The 14,610-nt window shown below is 37.8% G+C and overlaps 1 pseudogene; it reads right to left on the bottom strand.

Moving 5' to 3' along the window:
• Positions 1 to 6,893: 6,893 nt before the first annotated feature.
• On the bottom strand, positions 6,894 to 13,762 carry LOC114719638 (protein SIEL-like; annotated as a pseudogene).
• Between the last annotated feature and the right edge of the window lie 848 nt (positions 13,763 to 14,610).

The following is a 14,610-nucleotide window of genomic DNA, read 5'->3' as shown; positions in this document are numbered from 1 at the left end:
TTTTTAAGAAGAGTGATGTAAAACAAGAAAGGATTGGAAGGGATGAGAAGTTAGAGAAGAGAAAGAGAAGAGAGGACAAGCAGAGAAGCAGAGAGAATGGGAGAAAAACTAATTGATAAATTCTAAATGCCAAGTCTGATTACAAACTGAAACCCTAAACTATAAATAAAAGAAAGAAACAAAATAAATAAAAGAAATAAAATGAGGGGAGTGGGGGAGTGGGGAAGTGGGGTGAATGGAGTAACTACCCACGATCTAAAATAAACAATAAAAATAATTAATTAGTTAAATTAAATCTGCATCATTTCTCCCTAGGTTGGAAGAACTCGCCACTGGAGAGTTGGACAGCTGGAAGTCATCAAGGAAGGCAGGGTCTATACGACGGAATTCGTCCTCAGTGAGCCACGTGGCGTCTGCATCATTATAGCCTTTCCAACGAACGAGGTAACGACTGATGGGACCTGCTGGAGTGGATATCGTCTGCTCATCCATCACGGCGTCAATGGCTTGGGCGGGTGACGCAACCTTAGGCAACGGTGGAGTTGGGGCTTGTTGGGTCGGGGTACCTGCAGCATCATCAGAAAACAAAGGGGGCGGATCGAAAGTGCCTCGATAAGGAACAAGATCCTCAATATTAAATACTGGACTGATAGCCATATCTGGAGGTAACTCTAATAAATATGCATTAGGCCCTAACTTCTTGGAAATGCAAAACGGGCCAGAGGCACGGGCATGCAGCTTCTTGTAAGGCCTCTTTGGGAAACGCCCAGGCCGTATGCGAGCCATGACAAGGTCGCCAACATCGAACTCCTGGTGACGTCGATGGACATCGGCAGCTATCTTATACCTGTCATTATTTAAAGTTAACTTACGTCTAACCTCAGCATGAATATCGTGAAGGCGATGTGCAAAGGTCTCGGCGGACTCAGAAGGGCGAGCAGACAGGGGAAGGGGAACAAGGTCAATAGGCTGCTTTAGGTTGTAACCTTGAACAATTTGGAATGGGTTTTTGCCAGTGGATCTATTGACCAAGTTATTATAAGCAAATTCAGCTATAGGCAAGACTAAATCCCAGTTACCAGGCTTATCACCAACTAAACTACGAAGCAGGTCACCTAAGCTACGGTTAGTTACTTCAGTCTGTCCGTCAGTCTGAGGGTGGAAAGCAGACGAGAACTTCAATTGTGTCCCGAAGAGCTTCCAAAGGGTCTTCCAGAAATAGCTGACAAACTTGACATCCCTATCAGAGACAATCGTAGTAGGCAAACCATGAAGACGCACAACCTCTCGAAAGAAAAGCTTTGCCAGATGTGATGCATTGGTAGTCCTACTGCACGGAATGAAATGTGCCATCTTTGAGAATCTATCAACCACAACTAAGACAGTGTTGGGCCCTCTCATTGTCTTAGGCAACCCAAGCACGAAATCTATGCTAATGTCCTTCCAAGGTGCCTCAGGAATAGGAAGAGGCGTGTATAATCCAGTATTCCTCTTCTTTGCCTTGGCCATATGGCACGTACGACACTAGGAAAGGATTCGAGCAACATCACGCTTAAGGGAAGGCCAATAGAACCTATCTTCAACTAAGGCTGTAGTCTTCTGAACACCAAAGTGTCCTGCTAATCCTCCAGCATGCAATTCCCAAACAAGAAAATAGCGTAGTGACGTGCGGGGAATGTACAATCTCGACCCACGGAACAGGTAGCCATCATCGACAAGGAAATCCATATGATCGTGGAGGTTGCCATCTTTAACCTCGTTATAAATGATACCAAAGTCAGGACACGAGGTGTACTCATCCTTGAGCCTGTCATAGCCCACGACACTAACCGTCAGAGTGTTGAGAATGTGGATTCTTCGGCTAAGAGCGTCAGCTACTTTGTTCTCTACCCCTGGGTGGTGCTTGACCACGAAGGTAAACTCCTGAATGAATTCGCTCCACTTGGCATGTTTGGCATATAATGTTTATTGAAATTTTATTAATCTACTCAATTAGTCAACTAGCTCCTATATTAAGGACCAAAAGTAGTATATTTATGTCAAAAATTTAATAATGTGAATGAATAGTACTAGAGGAGTATTGTTTATCACACACAACAGAGGAAGAGTGTTGAGTTATTAGCTAAAATTTGGGCGAGGGACCTCTGCAAAATAGCTCTTGTGCACGATATGTATTTGCATTCATTTATTGTTGCATTGCCTCTGGTATTTGATATAAAAACTAATTTGATATTTAATTGAGTTTTAAATATAAGATCTCAATCTATTTTATCTCTAGTATTCACCGATTTTGCCCTCAAGTAATCCCTATAGTAGTTGCATATATTAAGGAGTTACTATCAATGGGTAATTTAAACACACATAATTAATAAGGGTATTTTAAGAAAAATAACATCTATTTATTACAAATAACTAATTTAGTTAACTTTTATAATCTTCCCAACTTAATTAACTAAATTTTATAATAAGTACTAGAGGTAGTACAATCAAGAGAGGGTGATATTTTAGTTTTAAATTGAAGAAAAAAAAAACAAGAAGCTTTAGCTCGTTTAATTCGCCAATACTTCGTAAATAAAAGCCGGGCAGATGCGAAGAAAAGATGTTGAGAGACCAAGAGGCTACTCATGACAGTTGAGTTGATTAATAAGAAATTCAATAAACATATCTAGCTAAATATTACTTTCGGCAGAATCAACGCAGTAGTTTAAGATTTTCCATAGTTCGTATAAATTACATGCTGAAAATACCCTAAATAGGAAGAGAGGAGTACATAGATTAAAGAAGAAAAAAAAGCACATAATCTGAATTTTTACATATTTTAATATGCATTAATAAGAATAAATAAATATTGAAGGTATATATTCATAAAATAAATTGAAAGGATCATTGGCATCAAGCAATCCTGCGCATATCATTTTTGCCCCCCTTAACTTGGTAATGTTGGCATTAACCAGCTTGGGATCTAATAAATGGAACAAAGGTGCATGCAATCCTGGGACCTCAAAACTATGAGCAAGCAAGGTATGTGGTAGAACTTGGTAAGAAGTATGAGGTACCAGTGATTTGGTTTTCTCCATCTGGTCCATCTCTTTTGCCCCCTCGTTCCCCATTCTCCATCTATTCTGACTCCACTAGAAGCCATTGCTTTCAGTTCGAAGCTATAGCAGCCATTACCAGAGCTTATAATTGGCAGTCTGTGGTCCCCATTTATGAAGAGCCAGACTTCGGCAACGACCTCATCCCATGTCTCACTTTTGCCTTGCAAGAAATGGACACTCTAGTGCCCAACGTAATTGCCATTCGTTGAGATTCCAATGGTTCTCAAATCGCCGGCGAGCTCAACAAGATAAATCCCGAACGAACATATGTGTTTCTTGCTCATATGACGGTGGAGCTTTGGTCAAGACTTGTGAAACATGCAAAAGATAAAGGGATGATGAGTAAAGGACACGCTTGGATACTTACACAAGGCTTATCTTCAGTGATAGATCCCGAAGCTAAAGATATAAAAGTGAAAGGCTACATGGATGGTGCTTTGGGTGTGAGGCCATCAGTGGCTGTGAATACATCACTGAATGAATCCATCATAGCTAAGCGCTTTTCCTTAGCGAGAACGTTAAAGTTTAAGTACAATAAAACTCTTTCTCTATCTGGCATGTGGGCTTACGACACTATCACAGCATTGGCCAATGCGGTAGAGAAGGCCAGCTTAGGCGATTCTACTTTAGGATATGGGAATGAAAGCAGAGCTGATCTTGAAGATGGAGGAATGCGCAACGAAACAGGACCAGAACTTCACAGCAAAATTCTGGCTACTAATTTCGTAGGCCTGTCAGGGAATTTCAGTTTGTGGCAAGGACAACTAGAACCATCAAAAGTTGTGGTATACAATATTGTGGAAGGCCTAAAAGAAAGGATCATTGGATATTGGACACCTGAAATAGGACTTTTTCAAAATTACAGTGCAGAGGGTGAACCAGCTGGTAAATACAAACTAAGGGACCCGATATGGCCGGGTAACACAACGGAGAGACTACCAAAGTTGAAAATTGGGGTCCCAAAGACGCAGTTTACTCAATTTGTTGATGTTAACGGGAGTGTAGAAGGGCAGAATGTATCAACTTCTGGCTTGGCTGTTGATGTATTTGAAAGAGTGGTTCATGTTTTGCGATTTCCTCGTGAGTTCGTGCCTGTGAGCAATGGAGAGCTAACTCCCTCCAGCTATGATGATCTTCTCTGCCATATCACTGACAAGGCAAGTTTTCATTCATCTCTGTTGCTTTCGATCAATTTTTTGCTCGTCAGATTTCTGTTTCTCAGTTTCTAATAAAGGAAAGTCAGGCACGTATCTGTATAGTTTCACTGATGATTATATTCCGCCTGAAGCTTGGATACACTCAAGAACATCCCAGGATATGCTCAGGGACGGAACTAGAAAATATTGATAAGGGGGTCCAAAGGTACAAATGAAAATCATATTGGGGGGCACACAGCGTTGGATTTTTTTTTTTTTTCCTTTCAGAAATTAGTCTGATCTACATGTATAATCATGTGGATTACAAATGAAGCAAAAAATTTAGGTGGGGTTTGCGGCTACATATAACATAGGTCTGTCCCTGAATATGCTTATGATTGAGAGGTATTAATTATGCTGATAAATCTTTCCACTTGATAACTGATATCATCAGTACTGAGCATGCCGGCCACAAAAACACACAATTTATATATAGGCAGGGATTCATTTCCAACACTTAATCAGTGTATGAAAATATTGCAGAATCTTGATGTTATAATTGGAGACATCACAGTTCTAGCGAGTCGCACAGATTGTGTTGATTTCACAATGCCGTATTTGGATTCAAGCGTGTCCATGATGGTAAAGGTGAGGTCCGACTCCGAAAGCTGGTGGATCCTCTTCAGACCTTTTGATTTGTCAGTTTGGTTAATTCTTGCTGCGATTCTTGTGGTTGCAACTATTATTGTAATCACATGGGAAAAAAAAGCGGCGGAGAAGGATGGAGAAAGCAAATACAAAGAATATGTACGTAATCCCTTCCTTATTTACATGACCGGTGAGTTATCTTTTGTTGTACATAAATATAGGAATTAGATAAAAGGTTCAATCTCAATCAACTTTGCCTTCCAAATTTATAATGTTTTACTCACAATATCTTTATTGACTACACATATTAAAGGGTTCGAATCAATGGATAATTTTAATGCACATAATTAAATAGGATAATTAAAATTTAAAAAAAGACACATTTATTATGAATAACTAATTTTACTGTCACTATCAAATTAGTTATATAGCTCTTATATTAAGAACTACATGTAGTATTAGTTTTATACTACCTCTGGTATTGAATATAAGAGCTAGTTAAATAATTTGAATAGATTAAGAAAATAAGATAAGTTAGTTATTTGTAATAAATATCTGTTGTTTTTTCTAAAAAAAAATCCTTATTAACTAAGTATATTAGCTAGAAATATTATCATTAGAAAGACTATATTAAAAATAAATAAATATGTGAGACAAAGTGGATTAGGGTCTTATATTTAGGATCAAAATAAAAGTCAAATAAGGTCTTATATTAAGGATCAGAGGTAATATATATTATTTTGTTGGTTCAGTGGCTTTGAGAAGCTTTTTATGTTTTTATTTATGAATGATGATTTTATAAAATCTATGAAGTAATTAATGTTTTTCTAATAGTGGTCTTGGTGTAGAACTATGATGGAGAGAGAAATTGAGAAACAGGATCAAGATTTCAAGATTTTTTTTAAAAATAAATTTATGTGCATCCGTTAAAACTTAAAAGTAACTGATAATTTGATAGAGGCAGTAGTTGTACGATATATCAACTTGTTTCCTCGTACTCTGTTTGACACTGTATATCAACGTTTTGTGTGTGTGATGATTGCAGATGTTGAGTTTTTGAAAAATGGGAATTCTAAACGGTTGGTAATAGTGGTCATGTTTCTATTGGGCATAGCAGTGCAAGTTTACACAGCAAATTTAACATCACTTTTAACAGAGAGGACAACGGCAAAACCTTCTCCATGGAGGGACGTGCAAGAGATCAGAAGGAACAATCAGTCCGTGGGATACCAAAACAATTCCTGGGTGAAAGAGCTTCTGATTCACCAAATAGGATTCGATCCAACTCGGTTAAAGCCTTTAGAAAGTCCCGAACAGTACAAGGAAGCATTATCAAACGAAGACAAAGAAAAAGGCATTGTTGCTATTTTTGATGAAACTCCTTATCTCATGCTTATGCTTTCCCAGTGCCCTTCTTGCAAGATGACAGGACCAATCTACAAAACTGCTGGATTTGCTTTTGTGAGTACTGTTCTTCTGTCCTCCCCAACATATATATGGCCTGTCAAACTTGGATGATGTACGATGTTGTATTTTCAGGCGTTCCCAAAGAATTCCACCTTGGTCTCGAAGTTTTCAGTTGCAATATTAAAAGTGACTCAAGATGTTTGGTGACATGATGAAGAGCATATCCTTAAACACTACTATTGACCAATCCGAATTCAAAAGTGGTGTGGAGACACGAAGTTTGACAATAGAAGACTTTGGAGCCCTTTCCCCGGTAGCATGTGTTTTAGCTCTCTTCTTCGGCCTTTCAATTCTGAAACCTCAATGGCTGCAAAAGAAATGGATTTCTTGTTGGACAGTGCGCGGCGGAGGAGTTATATATTGAGTAGCCAGCTGAAAACATCTGTTAAAACCATCATGTTACTCATGTGTACTTACTGTGAATAGTCCGAGTGATAAGAATAAGGTGATGAAACACTAAAACTGAAGACCTTTTGATTGTGACTGGGGTAAAACAAAAATGAAATCCTTGACCATCCTATCTCTCTTCTCTTCAGTCAGCTTATTATCATTTGAAATTGCCTGCAATTATACTATTGCATAGAGGAAGGTAAAGAACACAATTTAGCCTTTTGACATAGGAATTTGGAATTTCTGGCGCAACAATTCCAGATGTCATCCCACCAAAAAAACAAGACTACAATGTTTTATTAAAGGGAATGAGATTTAGTCTTTTGTACATTGGAAAGATAAACTTCTTTTTCGGGACAAAGAAACGTAAGTTCATGTCTTGGCTCTTCATAAGTTTGCCAGGAAACAGCATCCTCAAATAAACATTCCAAGCCTATACATACCCTTATCCTGAAAGAAGTAGCCTTTGGGGTTCCATAAAATGGGGCAACAAATGCAGAATTCCTCACCTGATCTCCAGAGCCTTCAAAAAGCTTCCAATCTAGAAAAACATACTGCGTTGAACCATCATCATTCATGGTCATGCTCAGCCACAATCTGTTATCATTGGTGATATTGTGGAGGGTGATATCACACTCAATGCCTACTGGTAGTCCCGAAACGAAAGGAAGAGGGTGTTCAGAGTCACTACTGAGAATACTTAGCTCCGCTCGTACATGTCTAATTGTTCCACTACAAACGAACTGCTTCAAGGAGAATGACTCGAGACACTTGTAAAACTCCAAATGACTCTGGGAAGCGTCATTTATGGAGGTGCCACCTTCAGATAACAATTTCCTGAGTTCAATTATGAATGTGGATGGCATGACAGAGCGTTCTTTGAGGAGAAATTCTACGTGCGAAAATATTGCAGTCAACCTCTTTGATGTAGGAATTCGACAGCATACGTCAACTTTACACAGCCTAAGAACACAAGTGACCAACATTAGCTCCAAGACATTCAATTCCTCCTGCGGAGAAAAGCCTATGAACCGATATCTGAATTCTTTAACTCTCCTATCAAGCTTTGCCAGTTCAAAGTCTATTGCTCCCATTGCACGAGAACATATCAATTTCTCTTGGAAGAAATTTCCCCAAATTTTTGCAAGGCCCTTTATTATTCGAAGATATTGCAAAGTAAATGCTAAAGCATCAGCAGATTCCATAGTATCAAATCTCATAGTTGCCAGATCTTCCTTCCCACTCCTACATTGTCAACACAACGCTTAAAAAGAAAATCAAGATAATATTTCACATGCATGCATGCGCTTAATGATCAAAACACATCAAATGTCATGTAGCAATAGCAAATAAGCTCGCAGGACAAACATCTTCAATTCAGGCCCCCAAACAGATGGTGTTCCCCATGAACTAGCCACGTTCTGAGTGTAAGATGAGCATGTGAATCTAAATACTCACAAAATTATGTGCCAATGAATAGAACTGTGACAGCGAATCACTACAAAATTCTGCTATAATTTACAGCCACTATATACATACAGATATATCAGCAAATCTCCACATAAATTACAGCCACTATATACATACAGATATATGATGGAAGCTAAATTGAATTAGAACCAAAAGGATACAAATATCAACGAACTACATTACCTTAGGATCTGAAGAACTTCGCTTGTAAAGCCAGATTGTATGAGGGACCAGATACCTGGGACCTTCAAAAGAGTAAGATCCGTAAACTTTATAACTTCGTCATGCACTGGCCGTTGTTCTACTTGAGAATTGAGTATATCTTTTGGCTCCCTCACAAAATGGGACTGAGTTTCAGACTCCACATCTCTTGTGTGTGATGTCTCAACAACACTTGTCACATCAATGCTGGCGCAATAACTGTAATCACCTTGAACTAAGGGTAATTGTTGCTCCCCTTCACCATGGTTAATATCGGAGGCTAAACAACCAATAGATCTACTTTTATCAGATAGGTAGGCCAAAAGGGCATCCCTATCCATAACATCAATAAAAGCAGAATAAATCCTCCCTAGGAGTGTAACAGCGTAAGAAAACAAAATTGGAGGTATGGTGCCTACATTTACACGTGAGAGTGAGGCAGAGACACAAAGGACTAAAAGTGCAGCCACTCTCGCACTATTGAATTCTGAGTTGCCTTCAAAAGCTGCTTCTACCTGAAAGAATGATGTAGCAAAATATCAACTTAATCTCAATTATCTCTGCCAAAAAATAAGATTTTTGGGTGATAAAATTCATTCACCTTGATTAGTTGAATAAATCAATCTTGAGAAAACTACAGGCAAAATGAATCATTGTTCCTCCCTCTATGAGGTTGCATTCTTCTGATACCAGAACATTAGATATTGATATCATGAAAAACTGAAAACCATACTACAATTTGTTGCCACAAGAACATGGCAATGAATTTATCAATGTTCTATTACGGGGATAAATTACAAAAGCAGGCAGCAGCATTAGCTGAAATGTAATGCCAAAATCTGTCCCCCGAAAAATTATAGATACCTAAGCTTATCTTATAAGCCAAAGATATACAAAACTAATACTGTAAGGGTAAATTCTAAGCAGTAAGTACAGCTGGCATGCTGCTATCCAATACCAAATTTCTAAGGATGCCCTCTAACTATAGTGTCAACCAAGTTTAGTTTCATGTTAACAAGACGTGCAAAATGTTCATGAAGTTCCTGGACATGTTATATAATCATCATCAGAAGGAACAAGTTCACCTCTTCAAAAACTTCCTTGGATACAATGGCTACAAACTGCTGGTGATTTCGGCCAATATGGGAAACAGCTGAAAATACATCAGCTTCGTCCTGCCATGAGAGTATGCAGATGTTAAAATGAACAGGAGTTAAAAGTTCAGTAAATGCCAAAAAGAGTATGTTGTTGTTCTGTGTGTGCGTATTCGCCTCTTTCTTCAACTATTAAAAAATTAAGCAGCATGAGATCCATATAGCATAGACAAGATGGATAAAATGAGGAAGTAAGGTTCAATGGTCATAGGGTATTGAAGTGAACATTTAGGAGATAGTAAATACTAAATAATAATGAGCTGGAAGGCATAAGGAAAGAGTGGATGCAGTGATGATAAGTCCCTCACCAATCGGGAAAATGGGTGGCAAAATGAAGGGCTAAATCATCCCATCTAGATTTGATTGAGAACATGATAACATGCCTAAGATGTACAAATCGTCCATAGCATAGCAAGATATGCAGTCCATGCTAGGGTTTCCCCTCCGAGAGAGAAATACTTTGAAAATGTGAGTGAGAGACTATATTGGTTTCAAGAATCAAGATGAGTCAAATGCTTTTAAAAAGGGGCAGCCTGCTTTGAACAAAAACAGGGAAAGGATCCAACAAAGTGATCAGACAAGGATGAAAATAAAATTTTGTAAGCATTTCAATAAATTGCATACCCAAAACTTAATGTTATTGTAAAATCTCACGAGCCCATCTTAAGAATCAGAAAGATAAAATTGCAGAATAATTAGAAGAAAACCTGTGGGTAAATATTCAAACTATCTAGAAGACCATCGATTGCTGATTTAAACAACAAGAGACTATTCAGCTTCACTTGTTTAAGTATTTTCCTTGCTGCACATCTCACTTCCCTGTTGTTGTCAGCTAGAACACCAATAAACTGGAAGAGCACAGAATTAAACATGATCAAGATAATAACTTGCCAAGCAGATAAAAGAGTGTTAAAAATATGCCAGCAAAAAGAAATTTTCATTCAATATATAATTTAAATTTAGAAATAAGGTGCTTAAATACCCCAAAAATATCCACGAAGGATCACCTGACACCTGGAAGTTTTTTTTCCCCCTCTTATATGCCCTGAAAGTTTTATTTTGTAGTATTTCTATCCTAAACCGTTACCTGTCATTAAGTTTGACCGTTAAAAGCATCGGTCAAACCGTATAACTTAACAGCGGATAACGGCCAAAATATTTTTGCTACGAAATAAAACTTTCAAGGTAAATAGGAGCCAAAAAAAAAAAACTTCCAGGTGCAAGGTGCCAGGTGTTCCTTCATAGACACTTCCCGGGTGTTTAAGCACCTTATCCCTTAAATTTATTGACAAGGACTAAGGATCTTCGAAATTCCATCGGAGAAAGAAACCCCTTATCAGTTCTAACTGGTATAATCTGCACAATCAAATCATGGAAATCGCTAACTCTCTTTGAAAAAGCTTTATCATAAAACTTAAACCTATGGGCCATGAACGACTCTGGTAATTTATTATGTTATTGCAAAGGTTATACAGTTTCCTAGTAATTGATTTGATCAACGTGACCAAGTAAATTAGTTATTTGATTCATTCTACAAAATTAAGCCCGGGGGGGGGGGACCTTCTTTTTTATTTTGAAAAAAAAAATCAATTTGACTCCCAACAACCATAAAATATAGTCATATATTGGATATTCAGCCTACATATTTATCAAGAATGAAAATCATACCATGTGCAAATGTTTTTCCTGAACCTTCAGACAGCCACTAGTTGCCATATAATACATAGTTTTCAAAGCTTGCAATCGAACAGTCACCGAATCATCATTCAACACATCCATTAAAATGTTCAAAGCTTCATGAGCAAACTCAGCGGACAGGACTGCAAGTCTTTGCAAGGACTGGCATGCAGACTTTCGCACCTTCAGGTTAAATAGAAATTCTTAAGCTATTACGACATAGTTGCAGCCAATAATGACTAGGTTCTCCACTTAATTAAACAACAGACCTCTTTCCTCAAAGATACATCATACATCTTATCATTATTGTAAAATACATATAAAGCAGTAATGTTCAAGAAAAGTTACCTCAAAGAACTCATCTTCAAGTCCATGCACTAGTGCACCAGCAACACTAGCTGCCAGCATTTTAAATTGTTCAGTTGTGTTCCGGCCAAACACTTCCTTTTCTTTCCAACCTCTAGGACTCGCTTTGATAAGGTTTGCAAAAGCAAATCCTCAGATACTATTTCAATCTTCCCAAGGGCACAAAAAGCTTCAACCCTGACCTCCATGCTCATATCTCTTGCCATAGAACAGAGCTGCATAAATATGAAGTGCATGTAATACCAAGGTAATCAGCAGCCAACGGTCAGGAATACTAGAAAACAGAATAATTAAAGTATAATTCTAACTTCTGAACGCAACAGAAATAAAATGACATCGTGCAATAAAACTTTACATATTATATTACGTACGCCAAGAATCTATGTATCTATATATCTATAAAAGAAAATCTGCCAAAAAAAAAAAATCATTGTTTATAACCCATGAACAGAATGGCTTGCCCCAAATTCCATATGGGCTCAAAATCTAAATTAATAGAAGAATTCATATTGTTTCATGTTAGAGACATCATAGTTTAAACTTTTTAATACCTCCAACTTGGAGAGAGAATCATATTTGTTAAACTTACCTCGATTACATGTGCCATTTTTAGAGTCCCACAAATCAAGGAAGGGGTTATTATGGTTTTGAGATTCATAAAGGACATAGAATGAATCATTAAGATCAAAAGACCATGTTGAGAATCCTGATTTTGTCAAGGGGAAAGAATCATCGATAGGGAATCATCACAATATTGAGATTGCGGCTTTAAAGTCAACCAGTTATGAAACCAAGATCCAACAACCATAGAAATGCATAGCCCATAGAATAAGAAAATACCTTGGCAAATACTTCATTGGACCAGTAGCTTTTCATGTCAGCATCAGAAGCTGCTAACATCAGCCCCCATGAAGAAACCTGAAATTACAAAATAGATAACACATCAGATAAGACCTCAAAGTTACACTAAAATTTCTAGAAGTGCAAAATCTGTTAACGAGTTTCTGGAAGACTAAATATTATTCATTTAGGATAAATAAGCTTATTGAGGATACAGTACCATGTAGCTTCAAATACTAGTTTTTAATTATTATTCCACAAGCATTGCAAAGTCCTTTTTTTTTTTTTTGGGAGCAAAAACAAGCATTGCAAAGTCATATTCTCCATGAAGCACACAAAAGAGAGGAAAACATTAAGTAACGGCATCTTACAACACGAATTGCAGATGATCTCACACAATCTTCCATATCACCCAGAAGTTGAACAGCACAATGGTAACACCCATCCGCCAAACTAGAGTCTTCGAAGACACCATGATTAATCAAATCAACAAGTCCATCCAGGCAAGCTTTTCTCACATAAGGATAAGGATCCTTTGTGAACCCTAGAAACACAGTAAACAGTAAAGATGGCTGAAGTTGAAAGCGCCCTGCGTTGTTCAGCAACCATAAACGTGCAGATACAGAGGGGCCAAAACAGAGAGAAACAAAAAACCCATCATCAAGCTTGTCCATATTCAAGCCAAGTGCTGGAACACGTTCTGTGATCAAAGCCAGTACTTGGAGTGAGTCAACAGCAAGACGAGTGGACTGGGCAGAGAGAAGAGGATGAGAACAGACAGATTGAAAGATGGAATGAGAAAAGGAAGAGTGGTGGAAGGCAAGATGGGTGAGGAGGTTGAGAGAGTAATGAAGAAGTACTTTGTCATGACTAAGTTCAAGTGAGCAAGTCAGCTTTTGAAGGATGGAACATAGGGTGGATTGGGAGTTGAAGGGTTGATGATGTGGGATCTCATGGAAGCCAACGTGGAGAGAGAAAGGGATTCTTCTTCATTTTGGAGAGTGTTGTGGTATTGGTCCATTGATTGAAGCAGTATCTACATCTATAAGTTCCAAACAAAGTTGAAGCTCACAATCAGAGCAAAAACTTTTTTTTTTTTGAGCTGAATACAATCAGAGCAAATTCAAGTTCCAGTTTTATCCCACCAAAGGTTCAAATCAGGTTTGTTCTGCAGGTCGGAATAGCCCCACACAGTTTAGTGGTCTTCAGACACACATCATTTTCCAAGACCCTTAACACTAGAATGGCAGACACCAGCACATGTTATCCACGAGTATTTTCTGTTTAACAACCAACGTATTGTAAGTCTAGGCCAAAAAAGAGAAGAAGAAAACTCTTTCACAGAAGTTACATACGCAACCGTCATAAATGTCAATAATCATAGTTCTCGCCAAATGCATTTTAAACATATACAAACAAATAGCATTACAATTTAAGAGAATAAATTTAAAAAAACTCCTATGAAAACAAAGACATAATCAGTATACCTTCAATCATCATCATCAATATATGTAAACTTTATAAAATGCTACATTATTCATAAGCCATGAATAACTCCGTGCAATACATGAGTCCCATATCTAGTTGAGCTAAATGACCGAATTTTAAAGATTTCCTCTTTAGTTTAAATCTACATATAGGATTCACAACATCAACGTCTATCCAAAGTAAAAATAACTCATTCAAGTAACATGCTACTACCATGTACACCATACCCATGTTTACAGTATGCCACACAATTGAAGGTTTTAAGATATGTTTCCCCATAGAACTGCAAAGTAAGAGTTGCCAGAAACAAGATTTAAGATAATGAGGAAGTAAGCAAAAAATGATAACTTGCTATCATCCGCTCGCAGAGCAGCGACAAAGGTCTCTCTTTTACCAATCGGTTGAAGGGAGATTGACAGTCTTGCCCATAATTATATTGAACATAAATTTCTCAAAATATCACAAAATTTTTACAAGGAAGCAGTTCCAGACTGAAATACCAATTTAAGCATTTAAGCGCTCCCCAAAAAGAAGCACCAAACATACACAAGAATTACACACAATTACACCCTCAAACTAACCAGAATTGGTATTTCAACACTCATTTCAACGCCACAATTACATCCTCGAACTATAACCAGTCTTTCTCCATTTCCTGCACATAGTAGCCCTTAA

Source organism: Neltuma alba, unplaced genomic scaffold (genome assembly GCF_004799145.2).
Source record: "Neltuma alba isolate B1F8T4 unplaced genomic scaffold, ASM479914v2 tig00011927_pilon, whole genome shotgun sequence".
Lineage (NCBI taxonomy): Eukaryota > Viridiplantae > Streptophyta > Magnoliopsida > Fabales > Fabaceae > Neltuma > Neltuma alba.
Note: the sequence above shows the minus strand (reverse complement) of the source record. Positions and strands in the feature narration are given on the sequence as shown.